The sequence below is a fragment of the Dendronephthya gigantea genome, unplaced genomic scaffold, assembly GCF_004324835.1.
Source record: "Dendronephthya gigantea isolate DGI-Jeju-01 unplaced genomic scaffold, DenGig_1.0 000009F, whole genome shotgun sequence".
NCBI classification, from domain to species: domain Eukaryota; kingdom Metazoa; phylum Cnidaria; class Anthozoa; order Malacalcyonacea; family Nephtheidae; genus Dendronephthya; species Dendronephthya gigantea.
This window is the reverse complement of record NW_021163019.1, coordinates 220,577-237,748: the sequence shown is the minus strand read 5'-3', so window position 1 is coordinate 237,748 and position 17,172 is coordinate 220,577. Positions and strand designations below refer to the sequence as shown.

At 35.7% G+C, this 17,172-nt stretch overlaps 2 long non-coding RNA genes across 2 annotated transcripts; both read right to left on the bottom strand.

Annotated features, from left to right (window-relative positions):
• Positions 1–639: 639 nt before the first annotated feature.
• On the bottom strand, positions 640–1,915 carry LOC114517830. The gene is made up of 3 exons (XR_003686435.1): positions 1,839–1,915; positions 1,702–1,749; positions 640–1,503 (listed from the first exon to the last, which is right to left on the bottom strand). It is a non-coding gene; the product is annotated as an uncharacterized LOC114517830 (long non-coding RNA).
• A 3,703-nt stretch (positions 1,916–5,618) lies between these two features.
• On the bottom strand, positions 5,619–8,311 carry LOC114517831. The gene is made up of 3 exons (XR_003686436.1): positions 8,141–8,311; positions 6,224–6,339; positions 5,619–5,726 (listed from the first exon to the last, which is right to left on the bottom strand). It is a non-coding gene; the product is annotated as an uncharacterized LOC114517831 (long non-coding RNA).
• Positions 8,312–17,172: the final 8,861 nt, after the last annotated feature.

Genomic DNA, 17,172 nt, shown 5'->3' with positions numbered 1-17,172 from the left:
GGTTACAATGATCCTTTAATTTATAAACTAAAGCCAAATAGGCCACAATTCTACCAAAATGCAATGGCCACAACTCTTAATATACCAAACACAAATTAAACACATTATTTCTAACAATACGACAAATCATATCTTAATATGTCTGTTCATGGTTTTCCAAAATCCCTTTGAAAGAAAATTTTAAAGTGATCAAACTTAATTCTGCATTATTTCCACACAAAACATCTAAAATTAACTGGTCTGCACGTTTCGCTATCATGAAACAAAATGGCGCATGGTCAAAAACCTCTCGTTATTTCGTTAACGGGAAATAAATAACCTGATGATAACCTATGAATAATTAAGATGACATATCATGCACTTAAACAAATCTTCATGCCGAAATTCATCGAAAACCTCTTGCGTTGTTTTATGATAAATCCGAAACTCATCGGATCATCTTCGGATCATCTTCGTAAAATACTTATTATAAATTCTAATTATAAATTCTAATTATCAATCCTAATTATAAATTCTAATTATCAATTCTAATTTTCCTCTTGCATAAAATGGGGTTCAATAAGCCCCGGATAATACTACTTGTGCATCACTTGTCGCGTTTTCATATAATAGCGAGCCATTGAGAGGTTCTTCCAGCCCACATGCTCAGCTACCTCCTCATCAGAAGCACCTAACAGAGATAGCATGATGGAACAGCCTGCCCGAAGACTGTGCGTAGTCTCTACTGCGTGAAGGGATAACGTTGTGAGGTGTTCTCGGAGGCGTTTGGCTACGAGAGGGCTCTTCAAGGGGTTGGGAGCGATACGCCTATGCTGATCAGAAGACCGGAAGAGATAACCCAGTCACAGATCTACACCCATGGCTTTTGCAATGCGGAAATAAAGCTTCAAGTTAGCAACGGGACAAATGGTTGTGTTCGAGCTTGGAGACAGTGCAAAGGTGAACGTGTTGTTTTCTCTTAGTGTTTTCCCAAATGTCTGGTTGTAAAGAAAACCAGCGTAGTTGGAGGATCTCTCTAGTTTTCCTTGCCTTTGAATGTGTATATCAATTTTATTGGTCATCGAGCGCCATCCTTGCATTTCATGAAAATACAGATTTCCTAAACCGCCAAGCCGGTCAGTGCGTTTTTTCATGCAGATTATGCCTCTATAAGAGGAATACTGAACCAATGATAGCATCTGTATTGTATAGTGAAGTCTGCCTGGACATCGTGGCTGATAATGCCCTATAATCATCTGAAAACCCTGTATAATAATGATATCTAATATGTAAATGTGATCATTTACATCATAAATGAGTTGAGTTATGCATAAACCTCAAGGATGAGCACCCATTTTTTTGCTCTAAATTCTTCACAAAATCCTTCACGTTTTTCCAGCTACGTTTCATCATCACGCTCACACTCATTTTTTCCCGGATGTGCCTGTCAAAAGAGCATCACCAGCCTACGTTGTGGTGTTGTCCATCTCGTAGACTTCTGTGGCGCTCTGCCTTTCTTCGTGACTATATAACGGAGAAATAGAAACACGAAATGGAAACACGACAGACAGGACGCGGTTTGAATTTTCAACGTTTTTTTGTATTTTTAGAAAGCAAGTAAATTTTAAATCAATTTAAATAAATTCGGGGTAGCCGAATACAGGGATACGCGACCCAACTCCCGATTATCTCAATTATTATAGATTTCATATCTTTACTTACATGGAGTATTGCCCGAGGAGGCGCGAGGAGCTTGCAGATCACTGTTTTCTAAAGCAAAAAGATTTATAAAAATATCAATGACGGACAAATTAAACATCTACGATTACAATTTACTGTATTACACTTGTTACACGTACTGTACAGAAATTATTGAAATTCTCCATGAGTTGTGATGTTTATGAAAATATGTTGTGAATCTGATCCCTACTTCGACTTTGAAGGACGGCTACCTGCATTTGAAAGATATGCTGATAAGAATGGATAAATTTATTATTTAATTTTAAATTTTAAATTTATTAGACAAAATTACTGAAAAAGAAAATATTCTTCAAATAGACCTTAGAATATTCACGTCAAGGCGAATGAAACGGTGGTCGGAAAAAAACTACTACTGTTGAATGTTTTGAAATCGTTTTTTGGCTTAATATGACTAGCCGAGCCTTACAATATTTATATTTTACAATTAAATCTTTTCCTAGTTAAGGTGGCTCGATACAGTTTTCAAAAATTCCACTGGTCATCACTTTGACAACTTCAAACAAAGCATTTTTATGAATTATTCAAGAGATATGGGGGTTTTTATATATTTTGATGTCTCTACTTTTGAATCGTATTAGTTTTAGTAACAGATCGTGCGTTGCTACGGCGACATACGAGTACAAAATTCACTCCAAAATGACCAATTGCCTCGGATAGTTGGAAAAGAAGCAAGGTGACCCCCAATTTTTTTTCGTGCGTTATTTTACTTGGAAGAAAAACTAACATTTAGCAACATATAAAAAAATTCTATAATGCCACTTTTTTAAAAAATGCAAAAATGACATTTTTTTGGATAATTTTTTTTTGCTATTATAGAATTTTTTTAGAATTTATAGAATGTTCATATTCATTTAGATGCCTTGCGAACCTAAAATCTGAATGTTGCTCGAAAAATGGTTCAAAAAACTATTTAACTAAGCTCTTTAACGACTGAAATCGTAGAGAAATAAAATTTTACCAATCATAGAAATACTTCATGTCAAAGAAGCGTAAAAACTGAAATCGTAAATTTCAAATAAACGCTGCATCATTGGTGTCATATTCAGCTGAGCGAGCAATGTTAAGATAGCAATATGAGATACGAGAGAAGCAACTTTATCAGTTTCAAAGTCTCAACGTTTCTTGAGGCAACTTAAAACAATTCTGATGTCCGAATTAAGTGGACAACATTTCAATATCTCATAACCATAGCCTACTACATGCTAGAATTCACGGATTTTACAACATCGATTGGAGTAATTTCCTTTGTTTGGAGTCACGAATTATATTAATGCGTTAATTCAGAATACAACCTAAAATTGCCTAACTGTTTAAGAAATCAAAACGTAATAAAACTAATAAAAAAGCATGCAAACTTATTTTTCAATTGATAATAAAAATCTTTACCTCAAAATACTCCGAAACTTGAGACGCGTTTGCGTAATCAAATGAACACCGGACACTACCAGCACTAAAAACGATATTTTGTATTAATGTAGGGACTTTAAGTGGTAAAAGTCTGTAACCTCACCAAATAAAATAACAGGTTTATTTAGAAGGTAAATCAATTACGTTTATATAAAGTTTTATAGCACGCAATATTAAGTTCTACCCATGCATCCCAAATTCAAGCCAGGAATAGTCGAGAAAAAAGTTGTCAGGTATCGTTGTTCTATCAGAATTCAAACCTACGCCTTAATTTGCGATGCCGACATTACCATCTAAAATAAACACTAATAACGCTCGTTCCTATGAGCTACCCGTCTAGCTCAATAGCAAGATCATTGCGCCGGCATCATAAACGAGAAGGTTCGATTTCTGCCGAAGGCCACTTCTCGGAGACATCAGAAAGTTTGCTAAATTTTTGCTAAATTTTAGAATTCATTAGAATTCATATTCCTGGACGGACGGGAAAGAAAAAAATGCATGAATAATGTTAAAAAGTTTCAAACAAAAAAACGAAGATCGAAGCACGTTCTTACACGTTTAGAGAGTGACACACAGAATTCAATTCTAGGCAATTCATACGCCTAAATGTAAAGGAGCTACAGAAAAATTCTGATTACAAAGCTGTGATTTGACGTGGTACGTGCGTTGGGGAGTTACCCGCGCGTTTTTATTTGCGCGCGCTTTTACTTTATTCGTTGCGCTAAGCTGCCGTATTTTAGTATGGTTTGGATTTCCACTCTTAAATCAAATATAAAAACGTCCAGTTTACTTCCTCGCTTTCGAAAGTGAACTAAATTCTCTTCATTCCAAAACACAAGCGGAACTGTGGAAACACGTTTCTCTCTGTATATTTTATATATTAAGCCACTTAATAATACGCAAATTGAACTGAGACAAAAAAATATATGTAATAAACCACAGTGTTTTTACCCGAAATCGTAAAATCGTAAAATATACTTACATATTTTCTCGATAATTTCAATATAGGATATTGAACCACAATATAACAATGCTTTTGAAAACAATTTGCAACGAACTATTCGTGAGATGTGGGCCTCTCGAAAAATTTCGACAAGTGAGCGGTCCTTTGTTGACGTGGATAATTAATACTTTTGCGCACGCGAGTTTTGGTGAGCAAGCGAGACATTGAGTCAGCGTTCGACAATATCAACAAAAAGAGCGCGTGGTAATGAGAATTTTTTTTCGAGAATGAAGTAGCGAACATATTTATGCTGAAGTACTCGCAATTAGCTAGTACAGCTTGAAAGAATTCGTAAGGGATGGTCTTATCCTATTAGGAACGTGGTCATCGCAAATGAAAAGAGACTTTTTGAGGCGGAAGGTTTTACGATTCTCTGGCTAAAATACAAAAAGTTCCTGGTAGTTGATGGAAAGAATGCGAATGAAATTCGTACTCGGGTGATTAAAGCTATGTGTGCGAGCGGCGATCTTGCAAACGCGACTGCTAGCGTAGACAGGGCTACTAACACTGAGAATTCAACACTGTTGATGACAGTCGATCCATAAACCGGCGAGGTTATGCTGCCTGGCGGTTCTATATACCGTGGCGAAACAAACGCAGTCTAGTGTTCATCTAGTGTCTATCTGATAGTGCAGAAAGCATTGAAAACCTTAGAATTGAAAAATTAATGATGAACAACGCGATTATTCGCTCGTTGGCTGAATCTGTGGATCGGCTCGCCTCAATACTGGCTGAAATCCAAACAAAAATATACTGTTGGGCACAGGATTCATGTGACAGGAGGATAAAGGCTACAGATGATGAACCAATTTTTTCTCAGCTGTCTAATTGGAAAAGCCATAGGAAAATTGTAACTGTTTTCTTGCTTCGTCCCCATAGCCGTACGGGACAGGGGGGGGGGGCAAAATTTCGAGAACTAAAAAGTTCGGGCAAAATTCAGCCGAAAATTCAGGCAAGCTGAAAAAGGGCTAAAAAGCTAAAATTTTTAACCGTACATCTTGTAATATATATCACATATATGTATTCTATTTGACCATTTTAAATAAATTGGTAAAGCTCAATCAGTTGGTCATGCTAGGTTAGTTGGTCAGTAGGTCCTTTCTACGTTTGAAAAAACTATCCAGGTGATAACTTCATCCATTTTAGAATCAGCTGGCCTAAGAGCGGCACGTTCATTAGACATGAAAAGATGGATTTCCACAATATAGACAACATCGATATTTAAAAAGCGCTTGGAGATGTAACGTTTTACTTTGGTGTTCAGATCTTAAAGACACAAAAACCAAAGTACGGGGTAGTTTTTGTTTAAGTTTATATTGTTGTCTCTCCGTACCATTACACATGCACCTACCGGCGGTAGCGGTATAGTAGCCCATATCATTAGATTAAGAACAGAGGGGAATAAGGACTTGACTGAATCTTTATTCGTGTATTTATCACGATACTTCATTTAACAACTCACTAATTCGGTTGCTAGTGTGAAAGCTCCCTCTGAAGGTCCTCAAATGTCGGATATGCACAAATATACGGCTTCATCCATTTTGGCAGTTCCGCTTTTGTTGTTTCTTAGCAGAACCTTGGAAAATGAGGACACAATTCAACAAACTCGCTTGCCTAAATGGATCTCATCTGACCGGGTTTGGGGGTGCAAGGACTAATCATATAACAGTTTAAACATTGACTGACACAGAGTGCATTCATTATTTAGGAAAATTAGACAGAAAAGTCACGTTTTCACTGAAGACGTCCCTCCCAAAAAATATTAAAAGTTTAATTTACCCTGAAGCAGTCTACGGGTATAGGTAGCCTTACTTTGCTCAATAGAAATTCAAGCTGTTTACCGGCTTTTTTTATAATAAAAATCTTGTTTGCCCAACAGGTTAAATTCTGACTACTGGAAACGCATTTTAGATGTGAATTCCGATGGAAATTCATTGAACAAAATAAGGCGACTGTACCCGTAGACCAGAAGCTAGGTATCAGATTAGAACGGTTATGCAGGGTAATTTGGAAGAGTTTTCGGAAATTCTCATCCAAAATTGGTTGGACCATGTTAAAGTTTAAGAAACACACCTCTCGTCACAAAAGAGTATGGCTCCATAATCTTCATTATGACATAATGCACGACCGATGGCTTGATTGACAGCTCGCGATGCCTGCTGACCATACCATTGTTGACCATTTAATCCCTGAAAATACAAGATTATGAGTGAAATAGTACCTACATTTGTTCCTGACTCAGAAGAAGTTTATCAAACTATTGTGGTAGTGATGGCATACCTCCAAAATCTAGAAATCTAAAAATCTAGTAATCGCGAGTGGCAGGATAAACATAACTCGGAATCAATTATACGAGCGAGGCCAGTTGACGAAGCATAGTTCTAGTTCAATTACAACTAAGAGCTGAATGACGAATCGAGTAAAATTTCAACTGATATTGTTTTTCATTTTACTCAAAAGTACTCACATTACATTTGTCGCAATTTTTTCAGTATTGAATTATATTGTAGCTCATGGCAGCTGGAACAATTTCGCAGTAACACGTTTCAACAAAATACACCGTTTATGTGTTTCTTCGGTTCGTAGAAAGGTGTTACTTTATGATGTCAACATTTAAAAGTTTAATACTTTCTGAAAAGGATCGGGCAAAACACTCGTAGTGTAAAGTAATGTACATCGACCACGGCACGCTGTGCAGTTCATGCATATCATCTGACAGGTATATTTGTATAATTCACGCCTAACCTCTCCCTAGGCTTTTAACCTATATTTCCTATCACTGAATATGTACAATAAATAATTACGAAAATAATTCGAAGGACCCCCGGAGATTACGCTATGACTGACTTACTGACTAGAACTGATTGACTAGGACTGATGTGAATTTTCGTCACTGAAAATTACGTTGATGTAATTTGATTTAACTTAGGTTTCAGCGCTCCCTAAGCTATAGCACTGGCAAAAATTGAAAACACCCCCCTGCTGATTCATAGAAGTCTCACCCAACTGTTCATATAATTACAACTGTAAAAATCTCTCATCCTGATTAATTAAATATTCCATCCTATATAGACAGATACTCAAAATCTAATTAGAATGGCATATGTTAGACTTCGAATATTTTATCTCTAATTAGACTTCGAATATTAATCTATAGAATATTTTATATATATATGTATATATAGACAATTAAATAGACAAGACAATTTTGTAGAGGATTTAATTTAATGTTTTCATTACAGTTTTAATGCTACTTCAAGTTTCATGCAGCAAGCAATCAACAGGCAACCGTATAAATTAGTTATATATAAATATATTTATATTCATATATAGTGCATGTCAATTAAATAGTAAAATAGGCATATATATCAGACACATATCACATATGTAGAATAATTATAGAATTACGAATTCATATTTGACTGTTTACCACAAGGAATGTACAAAATTATAATAAATCCTGTAGTCTTGGTTTATTTATCCCATATTTATATATTTATTTAACTATGGCAATAATATGACTAAACAGCTATTTACTCATATGAAAGCGTTTTCAACAATTATTTGCTGGTTTTATTAAATTTATAATCTGTTCAAGATTCTATATTAAATTGCCAGTCTATTGTACTAAAAAAATTTTAATCTCCTATGTAAAATGACATATAAATTCATGAACACAATTTAGGTGAAGATGCCTTTTCTTCCATACATACTGTTAAACTATTAAATAAATATTGAGTAAGAAAGTACAGAAAACTTCAAGCAGACGTACCACATCATTGAGATTAATACAATATCAGACTGCATTCTTAGAAAAATATATTCCAAATAACACATATGCTTTTTTTTCTATCCGAATCGAATTCAGGGGCCGGTTAAATAAAATTCTTAATCATGTATCCTGAAGGGCATCGTTAACTTTCCAAATCATAGTTCAAAATGGAATCTTGAACTTTTGAGGAGTGAGAAAACATTAAAATCAACACCTACCAAGGTTTTCAACCGTTATCCACCAGAATAAGTCCCCCTCTTTATCATAATATTATCCAACTCCAATCGCCACTTTCATCTGCAACCTTTAGTTTTACTCAAGAGGGTCTTTTTTATAATAGAATATATATTTTAGAATCTTTTTGGTTGAATTATTTTTATGTTTTTGCATTATCTTTGCATTTTTTTTATCCAAATACCAACAATTTTTGTAAATACGAATCCTCAGTCTGGTTCAAAATCTATAGCGGCGGTTTATGATTTATTGTACTTCATGTTATTGCTCTGTTTGACAACCATACCGCCAGTCCACGCAAGTTTTAAATTAATTACGTGTTCAGGGCCTCTTTCAGCGCATATGCTGGGGGAGGCATATGCGCTGAAAGAGGCCCTGAACACGTAATTAATCAGTGCTGCTTAATGCCACCCTGACCCCCCTCCACCAGCTCCGAGTAGCCCATTTTCTCTATTTCACGAAAAAATCTCTCACTGGCACGATCAGTATGAAAGTGTACGTGGTATGTTAAATTTACGTTCATTTCTAAGGTCATGATGCGGTTGATGTAACGGTGGGAGCAAATTATGAAGTTTATGCTCCGGATCATTGACTATATTCTGGAACAAATTCTCGCATAAAAGATTATGATGTTCTTCCATTGGCATTGGTCTTACATTCAAAGTTTCACAAGCTGAACCATAATCCACTTCTGGCTTTAAAATTGCTATCGCTCTTTTTTCCAAACATACAAGACCATTCTTTAAATATCTCGCAAGGGCGCGATAAAAGACTGGTACAGCATAATATATGACGGACCAGGCCGCCCAGAGGAAGGCAAAAGGGGCAATTAGCCCCGTTCATGACTTTATGTGTCAAAAGTCCCAAACTAAATAAGAAGATTGTCATGACAAAACGAGACTATCGTCAATCTGGCAAAGCTGAATTTGGTAGATATTTAAGTTCTATAAAATGGCAATCAATTATTCCCAACCTCCAATCAGATCAACTGTGAAGAAATGTGGAATACATTTTACAACGTGGTTTTTACCGGCCTTGAATTTTCGATGCCAAGTAAAGAAATCAAACGGTGTCCATCACAGATGCACCATGGATGAACAATAAAATGAAATCGATCATTAAGAAAAGACAACAAGCCTTTGCTACTCATGGAATTAAATCGGCGATATTTAAAAGTACAGGCATTTAGTTAACAGCTAGAGAGCGAAAATAATGTAGAGCGAAATATTATCAACTAAATATGCATAAGTTGAAAGAAAAAAACCCGAAGAAATGGTGGTCTGAAATTAAACGTATCTCAAACCTTGTAACCAAACGGAAACTGATAAGTTTAGCCAATGTTGAAACGTTTTCCAACCTTACACCAAGAGATCAAACAAATGAAACGAATAAAACATTTTTAGACTAGAATGTCCGTTACCAAAATTTCCGTTAGAAGCAATGGCAACCTTTCTAAACATATCAAAGGCTATTAAGGATTTATCATATATCCCAGCCCTTGCAATCTCAATTATCCTCAACACTTCATACAGAGAGCAACGTGTACCTACCACTTGGATAATGGCCAATATTACACTTTTGCAAAACACAAAAATTGTAAAAGATCCAAAGAAAGATTTAAGACCTATTTCACTTACTGCTGCTATCTCGAAAGTCGCTGAGGAATTTATTGTCGTTGATTATGTGAAACCAGCAATCTTGAAAGTCATCGACCCAAATCAGTATGGTGCAGTTCCTAGAAGTTCCACTACTAATGTATTAATCAGCATGATCCATCGCTGGTCCACCACCACTGACGGTAATGGCGCCGTTGTAAGAAAAATCCTCTTCGATTACCGAAAAGCATTTGATGTTGTCAATCATTCAATTTTGATCCAAAAACTATCAGAGTTAGAATTACCATATAGCGTCATTAATTGGATATCAGAGACCTTTCGATCCAATTGTATTCCATGGAAAAGAGTTAGAAGTTGTTAATAAAATCAAACTCTTGGGTCTTACCATTAATAATACTTTAAGATGGAAACCTCAGATAGACGAAGTCGTCAAAAAGGTTGATAAAAGACCCTATTTACTTGTGATTTACTTGAGCAACTTTAAGGCGCAAGTGTTCCGTGTAAAGCCCTGGCTTCCTTCTACATACCATGCATTAGATCAGTCATTGACTATGTCCCGGTTTTTTACAATGCGCTACCTCACCTCAATACTTGAAAAACGATTTGGAACGGCAGGAGAAAAGAGCTATAGTTATTATTATACCTGAAGAAATTAAACTCACTTGGTATTCCAGCTTTGAAAGTTCATCATGAACATCTGTGTAACAAAATTATTTTATTCTGCCGTGGATCCAAACAATAAAATTCATAATTTGTAGCAAGAGAGGAACAAATCTAATTAGAATCTAAGACATGAAAGAACCTTTGATATTCCAATGAGCCACACAAATAGGGTATCAAACTCTTTTATATATGCTATGAGTAACAAGGTCAACAAAAGTTAGCCTCTCTGTTCGATTTTATTTTATAAATAAAATTATTTCATTAACTTATATCAATAATCTTAATGTTTCTCAGCAATAGTTATATAGCTATGATTTTATTGACACAATAGTTTTAACAGTCAAAATTAAGTAATTCAGCCTTTAATTCAGCCTTAAAGTAATTTTATTCAATATATATATATATATATATATATAATTATATATATATATACATCACATATACTTCTAAATTATCGGTAGTTACTTTATGTGACCCGTAGTATAATGTATCACATACTATAGTGTATCACATACCTTAGTCCTCCTCAGTCTTCCTCAGCTCTCTTAGCCCTCCTCAGCCCATCTTAACCTCCTAAAACCGCCTTAGCCCTCCTTAGACCTTATTAGCCCTTCTTAAACCACCTTAGCCCTCCTTAGACCTCTTCAGCCCACCTTAGACCTCCTTAGACCGCCTTAGCCCTCATTAGGGCTTGTTATAGGGAACTTAATCATGTAGAACGGGACCTTCTCCATCTATCTTCGCTCTTATTTTTCAGGGAGTATATTGGTGCTTAGGAAACATAATAGAGAAAGTGATAATCTCAAGAAAATGTGAGTTTAAATAAAGGGTGTTCAGTTTTTCCATTGGGTAATCCCAAAATGCCGTGCATGATAGAGACAACTAATAAAATCAAGTTCATAAAAGTAAAATATTCACCGCATAATACCTTTAAACTATTATTTATCAATTACTTTTTGAATTGTGTGTGTTAAGTTTTCGAATGTATAGCACTGTGGAAAATTTTCAGGACACCACCTCAAGTTAGATCACAACTTTGTGGAAACGTTGTATTTTATAACCTATCAGAATTCAGTTTCACCTGTGGGATACACGCAAAGTATATATATATTGTAATCGTCTGTACATGTATACATTTTATATCGACTTTTAAGATATTTTTTGTACTTAACAAACTCAAAGAAAGTCATCAGGTATACTGCATGTGACCTAAAACGTTTGCACCATACTTTATATTTGGAGAGACTAATCCACAACAGTTCTCGACCGCTGAATGCCTGAAACGCGCTTTGTTCTGGATAATTTGTTCGCAGTTTGGACAGATTCATCGTATTTCAGTTTTTTAAGGATCAAAAGTACTCACTTTCTTCCATTCTTTATATTCGTTCCCAGGTCCATCACTCACGGAACTCAATCTGAAGCCGGTTTTCCGTGAACTGCCCTTGACGACTCTCGCCACCAGACCCTGATGAACTACTCGGCGAAGGTTTATCAAACATAACGTTCTCGTATTTCAGTGCTCGCGGTCGGATACCGCATCGCCACAGCCCGAACTTCTTCGGCTGCTTTCGTCGCTTCCTTCTGAATCAGTGTCGGTTCTTGCTGCGAACGCGTGGAGAAGAACGTCCCGCGCTGCTGACGGCGAAGGTGGGGAAAATGGTGGATCTGGCGACATGTACTCTCTTGTCGGACTGGTGACTTGCGATAAAGCTTCTCTCAATGTACAATAATCATCGTCGACGTCTACAACAAAGGATCCTGACATCAAAGCTGTGATATTGAAGGACGCACGAGAGGCGAAACTCGTTTTCTCTGAAAACTCGTTTTCCTGTTAAGACTCGTTTCCACATTCAACGGTCAAATACAAAATTAGTTTGCAATGTTTTTAATCTTTGAACATATGATAACAGAAATTCAAACCCATTTCATTCCAGGTGGTTTCAGGTTAAAAGCAAAGATATTTGAAATGAAATTATTAAATAATTAATAAATAAAAAACTGTATAATTGGTAATATAAAATATTCAATGAACAACATCTATAATGTTGTGGAAATCAACAGTGCTACACCGCTACATATAGCTATAGTCACTACAAACTATTGTCCAAAAGCTGAAACAAATGTGCATTGCTCGTTGACCATACATACTTGAAGGAGATATACATATAGCCTACCGTTTGCAGCCTGTGGCTTTAGAACTTCATCAAAGCTTGTTTGTCTGGTAAACTACAAAAGGTGAAAACAAGAAATGCACAGTTTATTATAAGTGTATTAACAATACCAATGTAATAGACAGTCGTGCTTTTAAAAATCTCAACCACGCTCTGCATTTAGTTTCCATAGTCTGTTCAAACAAGTTAAAGGGCGATTCTTTAGGTGTCCTTTACCTGGGGTTGTCGATTTTGAAAGCTGTTCTCTGAAAGATGAATAAAATAAACGATATTTTACCTTCTATCAAAAAATATGTTTTATGCAAGATAAGTAATTGAGTGACTGAGTTGCTACTTATGCAAAGCCCGGTGTTGGAAACAAGATAAGAATGTTTCTTACAATGTCAACTGAAAGCCTTTAAACAGTGGTGCATTTAGGGTGAGTCACAATGCATTTCACGGCCTTTTTTCCAATGAAAAATACCTTAATAACAACACCATTGGTTATTAATTTCTAAATAATATTGATAGTAGTAATTTATTCTGACTTACCCTAGATCTGCCACTGCCTTTAAACCCCACCATTGCCTCATTCCTGGCCCTGGTAACATACAAACTTACCTCGGAACGGCCTAGATGGTACTGTGTCGAAAGCGTCAGTTACAGCTGCTTAAAATATATAGTTGTTTAAAAAATATCAAATGTAAACTAGGCTATACCTATTGAGATTAACTATTTGTTAACTATTTGATAACTGTTTGTTTTATGGTTGTGTTGAAGATAGTGGGCTGTCCGTAATATCAACAAAAGAACAGATGTGGATAATCTTGCATTACCAACTGTCGATGTAACGTATGTCGATGACGAAGACAGCATTTGAGAGTCCGGAATCAAACCATCTTGCATGCAAGCAAGGCTCAATGGCTCCAACTAATCCGTATCTAAAGTAGATGAAACATTTTACGTTAAGGAACGGAATATTACCGTCGCACCAAGGTTGGGTTTAGCAAATATTAGTACAGTTACAAAGGCAGGAATTTGAAGCCACCTATCAGTTGAAGATTATCCCCAGAAACAAGCACAATTGTTCCAACCAGTGCATGCAATTTACCTCTGATAGTAAACTGGTAACCACCATCCTAAAATAAAACCACCATTGAATGTAAACCAAAATTGACGGAAATAGACATTTCATGTATAATATCAGAACAAGAAAAATTCTGAAAGTAAAAATAAAGGCAATATACATGTATTAACAAGACATGTACTGTATGCATTAATAAACTAAGTAATCTGGATAAATTGTATATACTAATATAGTTTGTTCACTTATAGTAAGAACTTGCTTTTGTTGCAACACAATTATTTCAGGACTTACAACAAGACCAAAGTCTCTTCAAAATATGCATCTTGTTGATATTTCGTAGACACATGTTTGAATAAAATTCTTCCAACGGTTCACTTTAATGGTCCAGGAACGGCTTCAATACTTATCCGAAGTCCAGTGTTGAAGTCTGTTATTCGACATTACTCTTCCCGAAAAAATCACTTCACAGTTGAGACGAGCATGAAATTCTAAAATTCCCTTCGCTATCATAGATTTACCTATCCTGGAATTGTGTCCCTCAGTTGGGAAACACCAGGCAATGCTGTTTTCATTATTATATGATTTACTATCTCATTGCAGATTGTAAGTTGGTTAATGCGCAATTAGAAAGAGAGATTCACAGTTTCACAGAAGTTCAAAGGTGTCGTCACACATCACATGTCACACGTGCCCGGTTGTACGAAAGCTCGATATCATTTTACATATATTCATAATGACTTGTCATCTTTCTTGAGTATGTTCAAGAATTAAGTCGTCCAGAATTAAAGCGTTTTCTTTTGCTTGTTTTTCGCTGTATATCGAAGAGATGCTTTTTCCTTTCTATCTTAGAAAAAATGAGCGTAAGACTGTACTTCTTAAAGAGCAATTTTCCCATCTTCAGCAAAGGGAGGCTGCCGGGCAAAACAACCTAAGTGAAGTACTAAAAGTGGTAAGTAAAACTAATCTGTATTAGTGTGTACGAGATATAATGAACCAATTGAGGTTCAACTTTGTACAACCGTTCTCTGAACGTCTTCTTTGTGCGTGTTTAGGCTGAAAAGACAACTTTAGAAAGGGAATGCTGTTAATGAAATGGTAAGAACTGTGAATTTCGTTATCTATATATGTCGCTAATTAAATTTGTTTTGAATGTGGAATTTTGAACGCGCGTGTAGGTATAACGGTTGCAAATCAGTTTTCTTTTGTTTAATTTGTACGAAATTCCCGATTTGACATCACGTGCGGTAACTTTAAAGGCTAATAGACTTTTGCAGCAACAAAATATATTGCAAAGTTTTTTTAAAAATACCTTTTGATGTATTCAAAATGCGCAACCGTGTGATATTAACATGCACTTTAAAAATTTTATAAATGCGTGAATGAAAAATGATTTTATTTACTTATGTAGTTTTTAATTTTAAAAGAAATAATAAAATTGTTTAAAATTTTCTGTGCGCATAAAAGAGAACTATAGAACAGTTTTTAGATCCCTTAAAAAATGAAGAAACAATTCCAACCTGCAGTTTTATTGTCTTCCTAGTGAGAGATCAAAATAACCAGCATATTTAGCACAAACTATGTCTCTTGCTTTCTGACTCTCTTGTGTAAGGTTGAGAGCATACTATCAAGACGTTTAGTGAAACCTTGATTTAACATGGAATATCCCTTTCAGTTTTTTAAAATATGTGCTAACTTACCAGGAACCGGTTGTATCAAAACGTAGTTAGCTTTTAACTATAGTTAGTGACAGAATTGACCGATGAGAGTCATTTATTTATAACTGCGATATAACCAGGGCCTTTTTTAAGAAATTTCGAGTGGGTGGGCCATTGGCAAAAAAGGGCTTCCCCACTAGCGGATAGAAGCAGGAATGTCGATCATGGCCGAAAGCTAGGGGGCACCCGGGAGATTTTTGAAATCAGTATGGTCAAGAAATGCCGTTTCCTATATTCTGAGCCTTCAAATTTATTCTAAAAACTGTATTTGTATCTCAGATAAAAATATGGAAAACGCACAAAAAAATACAAAGTTAACTTACGTCTTACCAAAAGTAATATCAAAGGTACAACATGTGTGTCAATATCAACAGGGAGTAATGGAGTGTATATTTGACAGTTTAGTGTATTTTCCAGTCTGAAGAATATTTTCTTTAAACTGGATAATCTCTGTACACTCAAATATCCATGTATATTTGTAAAGGTAAAGATGCATTTGAAATATTGTACATTACAACAGAAAAATGATTGATCATTGATGAATCTATTTGTCTATTTAAGCCGTTTTTGTGCTCCAGCGTCTCGACAAATAACATTCGTCGAGTTACATTCGACAAAGGTTGGGTTACAGAATACAAGAGTGCTAATAGTAATACACTGTCGCAGAGCTAAATTATTCAATTTTCTTCATTTTTTGTTAATATCTTTTAAAAAGGGGATTTTCACTGGGGGGCCAAAATAGTGAACTGGGGGGGCCAACATGATGGGGGGTGGGGGGGCCTTGGCCCCCCCAGTATATATGTTAAAAAAGGCCCTGGATATAACTACTGAAAATGTAGTTTTATATAACCGGCCCCAGAGTCTAAACTATTTTAACTTTGTATAACGCATTCTTTTTCCATAAAGTATTCAAGGAAGTTGATAGAGGACTTTGTCGATTCGAACGTTATGTCCTCCGTCGAGTCCGTCCACTCCGACCGACAAGGTCAAGAAAAATGTACAGAGGTGTCGAAGTGCTATACAAAAAGGTTGTTTTCACACCGGCTCCTTATCACGTTGAAGAAATAGTACTATCGGTGCCCACGGAGTCACGGACGCCACGAGATTGTTGAGGCTGAGTAGAAATGCCTTTCGAAAATGGAGTTAGCACATTTTGACGGAGATACTGCAGAAAATGCGGGGAGACTTTCATAGAATAGTCAATATGAAATTTCATGCATAGTTAAATTTCATATATATATATATAGTTGAATTTTAAAAACAAGAAATCGGGGAATTGGGAAAATGGGATGCCGTTCGATTGGAGAACACCTAGGCAGGATCAGACTCCGAAATCACTGAATAGTGAATACACAATGATTCGATCTATTAATACTAAGGTGTTGTTTACAATGAAAACTTCTTAGCCATGTCTAAGTGTTATCGCGGCTTTCACAGCTTTCGGAGCTAAATATTCAGCCCTTTAAAATCTTACTAAAATATAACTCCTGATTATATAATTCAATATAAAAAATCAGTACATAAAAATCGCCTTTAAATGTTTTTTCGTTAGTTTACAGTAAATAAATAGTTTGCGATTTAGTCCGTGATTTTCACCGTTTTAATTAAAAGTAATTCACCTATTCCGGCAAGATATATTTGAAATTGATTTCTGTGTTCTCATTATAGGCTAATAGGCCTTTTTCCTTCAAAGACATATCCATTTTTTGTTTTAAAAAATAAATATATCATATATATAGCTTACCGCTTCAGTACATTTTCGTAGGGACACCAGGCTCAAATGGG